Source organism: Carettochelys insculpta, chromosome 8, assembly GCF_033958435.1.
Source record: "Carettochelys insculpta isolate YL-2023 chromosome 8, ASM3395843v1, whole genome shotgun sequence".
Lineage (NCBI taxonomy): Eukaryota > Metazoa > Chordata > Testudines > Carettochelyidae > Carettochelys > Carettochelys insculpta.
In genome coordinates, this window is record NC_134144.1 from 40,418,831 (window position 1) to 40,424,830 (window position 6,000).

The following is a 6,000-nucleotide window of genomic DNA, read 5'->3' on the forward strand; positions in this document are numbered from 1 at the left end:
GAAGAATGAACCAAAACTTTTCAGATTGATCCCCATTAGCATCCTTGCTCTTGAAGCATCCTAGTTGCTGGGATCTATAACTAAGGGCAAGAAAGGAAGCTGAACACCCATCACTGGTGTGCAGACCCCAAGCCTTAGATCATCATGCACCTAGGGAAGTAGCTGGAAGAGAATCCAATAGTCCATGGTCAATGTGAGCACCCTTTTGCCATCCCAACTGAACACTTTTCCATCCCTCCTGCTCCCAAGTCCAGAGCTTGGGAAAATGTCAGTATTAATTTAATTTGACCACAATGTCCCAAACCCTGACAGTAACTGTACAGCAATCAGGCCAAGGCAGCACTATTGGTTACTGTAGGAATGCAGCCTGCCTGGGAGCTGCTTCTCCCCAACCCTAGGCTGGCTCCATTTACAGCTGGGCTGCAAGCACTCTAGCTGCTCGCTGTGCTCCCAGCCTGAACCTGCCCCCACAAGGAGAGTGCTTATCTTGCTGGTGAGTGGCAATGCCTGGGCAGGCTAGCTGGCTGCAAACAAGCTGCAAGCTGGAAGGGCTGACCTCCCATCCTAAACCCACCCCCATAGATCTTATTTCCCTAAACAAAAAGGGAGGGGAGAGCCCTCCTACTATATCCTAGCACAGCTCCACTCCTGCACGCTCCATTTCTGACTTTGCTTCCTGCTGACTAGCTGGAGCAGGTGTAACCTGAGCAGATGTAAACACGAGGCTTGGGGGAGCTCCAGGTGGCAGAAAGAGTTTGCAGGAGCTGAGCAAAATCCTGGACATTTTCTGATTTTGTAAAAACCTGGCCAGACAGAGATTTAACTGGACGTATGATAAGCCTAATTCCAGAGTCTGGAGCTGTAAGTGATTACTCAAAGAGCCCCATGCAGCTCCAGAGCTGCAGGTGGCCAGCCCCAACTCATACTCATACAGCACCCTGAGGCAGTGGGACAGGACAAAAGCTATGGACTGAAACATAAAAGATGGCTGCAAAACTATAGGAGTTCTTGTAGCCATTACCACTCTGCAGCAGTCAGTCCTGGCTGGTTGGGGAGGCTCCTCCCCCTCTCCCTAGGATGGATAGTACTGACTGCTTCTGAGTAGGACACTGACAAGAGAGTAAGCTGACAAGGGGCTAGTATGATCAACTCACTGCCACGGATTCATGACTGGAGGCAGACACCTTAGACCCACTATGCCTTAGAGTCCTCTGCTGTCCCTGTATAACTGCTCACGTGTGTGTTGTCCTATGTAAGTGTAGGAGTGCAGGAGGATATGAGTGTGTGTGGCTATGTGCTTGAAAGCTAGGTCCCCCTTTTTCTTTAATCCAATAGTGGCATTTAATAAAATGCATATGAGAGTAACCCTGGGATAGGTTTTTAGTGGAAATAAGTTAACAATAATGGTGAAATTGGAGATATACATCTCCTAGAACTGGAAAGGACCTCGGGAGGGCATCCAGCCCAGTCCCCTGCCCTTTTGGCAGGGCCAAGCACCATCTCTGACATCTATTTGCCCCTGTCCTGAAAGGGCCTCCTCAAGGATTGATCTTACAACCCTGGGTTTAGTAGACCAATGTACAAGCTACTGAGCTAACTCTCCCCCCCCCGGAGTTAGTCTGTGTTGAATAGTACAAGAGTTATAAGCACCTTGTTAGAAATAAAATGTTTTAATTTCTGCTTTATAACAGTTATACTTCCTGGAAGAACCACACTCTAAGTTTTGCTTCAACAAATTCATCTCTCATCCATGGTAAAATGGCCTTCAAAAATTTCTCTCAATTAAAATGTGATTCATACTTTATTACCATACTATAAATAAAAGGGAGAGCATTTAAAGTTTTAGATCATTTACAATTTTCACTTTCTAAGTGCATGTGAATCGCCTCAGTCTATTCCTTCCCTATTAAAACCTACTTCTGCAGTCACTGGTTTGAAATTCCTGTCATATATGGAAGAATCTTTTTTCATGTCCACAAACTATCCTCTGAACCATGTTTTACTCATGCAAATTGATCTTGGAAAATATAATACTGTTTCATTTCACATATTTTTGTGTTATTTAAAGACATGACTACCACTCAGAAGAGACACATAGTAAAAGCCAGGTTAGCTGGAATTTGAATAACTGGCATGCTCAATTAACTGACATCTGCTCCATTGGCACCTGCCCAGCCAGGACCAGCAGACCCTGGCTGCCTGCCTAGCTAGACCTGGCAGCAGTGGGGGTGGTGAAGTAGGGATGGGAGGCCCCACTCCAATCTCCAGCACACTTGCTTACAAAAGGCTCTTAAGTACTGTAAATTGTCACGGAATATGAAGGAAGCTCCACTAAAGACTGAGAACTGGCTAAAAGACAGGAAACAAATGACTGTAATAAATGATCAGTTTTCAGAATGGAGAGACTAGTGGTGTCCCCAAGAGTCTGTACTGGGACCAATTCTGTTCTACATATTTATAAATGATTTAGAGAAAGGGGTAAACTGTAAGGTGGCAAAATTTGCTGATGATACTAAACTGGTCACGATAATTAAGAACAAAGCAGACTGTGAAGAACTTCAAAAAGATCTCACAACACTAAGTGACTGGAATACAAAATGGCAAAGGAAATTTAATGTTGATAAATGTAAAGTAATGCACGTTAGAAAAAATAATCCCAAATATACACACAAAATTATAGGGACTAATTTAGTCAGAACCACTCAAAAGAGAGATCTTTGAGTCACTGTGGATAGTTCTCTGAAAACATCCAATCAATGTGCTGCAGCAGCCAAAAAGGCAAACAGAATGCTAGGAATCATTTAAAAAGGGATGGAGAACAAGACAGAGAATATCTTATTGCCTCTCTATAAATCCATGGTATGCCCACATCTTGAATATTGCATAGAGATGTGGCTGCCTCATCTTAAAAAAGTTATATTGACATTTGAAAAGATTCAGAAAAGAGCAACAAAAAAGATTAGTGGTTTGGAATGGGTCCCATACGCAGAAAAAGTAAAAAGTCTGGGACTTTTCATCTTAGAAAATAGGAGACTAGGGTGGGATATAACAGAGTATATAAAATCATGATTGTTGTGGAAAAAGTGAATGATGAAAAGTTGTTTATTTGTTCCCATAACAAAAGAACTGGGGCGGGAGGTCACTAAATGAAATCAATAGGTAGCAGGTTTAAAACTAGCAAAAGGACGTTTTTCTTCACACAGAACATAGTAGGCCTGTGGAACAATGCCAGAGGATGTTGTGAAGACCAGGGTTCAAAAAAGAACTAGATAAATTCATGGAGGTTAGGTCCATCAATGGATATTAGCCAGGAGAGGTAGGAATGGTGTCCCTAGCCTCTGTTTGTGAGAGGTTGAAAATGGATGTCCGGTGAGGGATCGCTTTTGTGACTGCCTTTTCTGTTCACTCCCTCTGGGGCATCAGGCATTGGCCTTTGTTGGAAGACAAGATACTGAGCTAGATGGACTTTTGGTCTGAGCCAATATGGCAGTTACTTTTTTATCTTGCCTGCCACAAACACCTGGTAAGTAGCTCTTCTGTCCCAAACTCAGAGACTGCCCCACCCTGTGGAGAGCCTACAGGCTACAGAGGGGTCTGCTGGAGGGGGTGCAGCCATGAGACAGCCTGCAGGCCACAGATGGGATGCTGGAGGGGGGCAGCCCCTGGAGCCTGGCCAGCCCCTTAAGCACCCCGCCAACCAGGCTCCAGGATACAGCGAGCTGCTGGAGACTGGGGTTAGCCCCCAAATCACCACTCCCCAGCCAGTGCAGGGTTGCAGGAGCAGCTGGAGGCTGGGGTAGGCCAGCAGAGCACTGCCCTGCCCCCAGTAGGCTGCACAAGGGGGCAGCCACTACCCCAAGCAAAGATCCCCTTAGGGAAGCTGCAGGCCTGTGGGGGCAACGGCAGGCTGGGGGCTGCCACCCAGAGTACTGCCTCCACACGGGCTGCAGGCTGGGGAGGCAGGTGGAGGCTGGGCTAGCCTGCAGAACCCCAGCCCCCATCCAACAAGCATGCAGCCCTAGCTCCCTTCCTCCCAGGAGAAATCGATGGATGGGGAGTGAAACCCAGGCCCACCTCACAAGTTGCCACTAGCCTGGGAGCATTGCCCTGGCTTCTGAGAAGAGCTCCTGCCATAGCAGCATCACTCACTACCAAAGGATGGCCATGATAATCCCCTGCCCACTTCTCAGCCCCCTGTCCCAAGACTTCTGCCCAAACTTCCGCATCCCCCATCCCCTGCCTTGAGGGCCCCTCCGCCTCAAATCCCCCTAACCCTCTGCCCTAAGCCACCCACCCTCCCCCCCTTCTCACTGCTGAAACCTCATTCCAGCATTCATTTTTGAAAAATACTATAAATGAAGAAAAAAAAGCACATGCACTTTTCATTTATTTTCAAAAAAATACTTCAGTTAAAGAGCTGAGCAACGTCAGGTACATCTCCGAGCAACTTATGTTATCAACAGTTGTGATCTTCTGTAGCTTCTGTGATCCTTTGGTTTCATTATTACAAAACAACTTTTAGTCTCCTGCTTGCAAAGGATGCAATACCTTAGGCAACAGAATCCTCTCAAATGTCATTTGGTAATATACCACTAGTCTTTGTATCTCAGTAGATGAGGTTTAATTACCATCATCACAGAATATAATTTTCAGCTACATCAAATTTCATGCTAAACTAACATGAAGCTGAAATTTGATATAATATGTTCTCCACTGAAGAGCACTTTTTTCCTAAGATCATGAAGCAATTTTGCATCCCTCCTCTGGGTCCCTGACAAGGACCAAATAATTTTTATGGGTTTCATGACGCCTTTTGCTTCACTTTCAGAAGGCTGAGTTAAAAAAATAAAACTAAACTTGGCAAAGAGCCAGTTCAATTTAACATTGTATAAAAGAGAGACTAGCAAGTAAATGAATGGTCAAAATAGACAGAATGTTTCCTTAGAATGAATAGCAGGGTAGTTCAAATGTGCTCACTGATGCAAGTACTTAAAACATTACCCATTGCCAGTAGCTACACCAGTGGCAGTAGATTACAAGTGCAGAAAAATTCTATCTACTGTTGCAGAAAACTGACACATTATACATGCTTATCGCTAGGCAAAAAAGCCCAGAAAACTGAATATATACATTTTAATAAACATCATAAATGCAAATGTTCAGGTTTCATGATGCCTTTTGCTTCACTTTAAGAAGGCTGACTTTAAAATATAAAACTGAAGTTGGCAAACAGCCAGCGCAATTTAATATTGTATAAAAGAGAGATTAGCAAGTCTCTCTAGCAAGTTAAAATTCTTCATCTTTCATGGTACCCGTTTCACTATACCTTTCAGTTTGATGCACAAAATTTCTAACTTGGAAGCTTTTTGTTTACTTAAAGCTCTCGGATACTATGTTGATGAAATAAAATGAGGTTGCCATATGTAATGACCCTCCAAGATGCATACAACAATCTTCAGAAGTTCAAGAGCTGGGGTATGCTCCAGCAGTGTTCCCACTGAAGTCCTGAGACACTTTGTCTCTGGAGCAGCAGCCACCGCAGCAGCATAATGAGCTGCAAATGGCTCTTAAAGAGCCACATGCAGCTTGGACAGAACTGCCCAGCTGGCTAACTGTGCCCCCTGAGCTGTGGCACCTGAGGGAAGTGCCTCAGTCACCTCACCCTTGTTATGGCACTGCCAAAGAGTATTCAGATGCACACCAGAGTGGTCCTGAGAAGGACATCAAGGGCCACAATGGATCATGATGGCTGTGTTGGAATACACAAGAGTTAACAGGGGTCTAAGAAAGCAATACAATAGCATGGCAGGGGGATGGGTATGGCCAGAGAAGTCTTTGTCCCTGCTGATTTATAGACATATTTTTCTTCCTTACTTGAGGCCTGGAAAGATAAATTAGCATATAGTTACACTAAAGCAGCGTCTACACGTGCCGGCTACTTCGAAGTTGACATTGACGTAAGGCGGCGAGACGTCGAAGTCGCTATCCCCATCAGGAGAT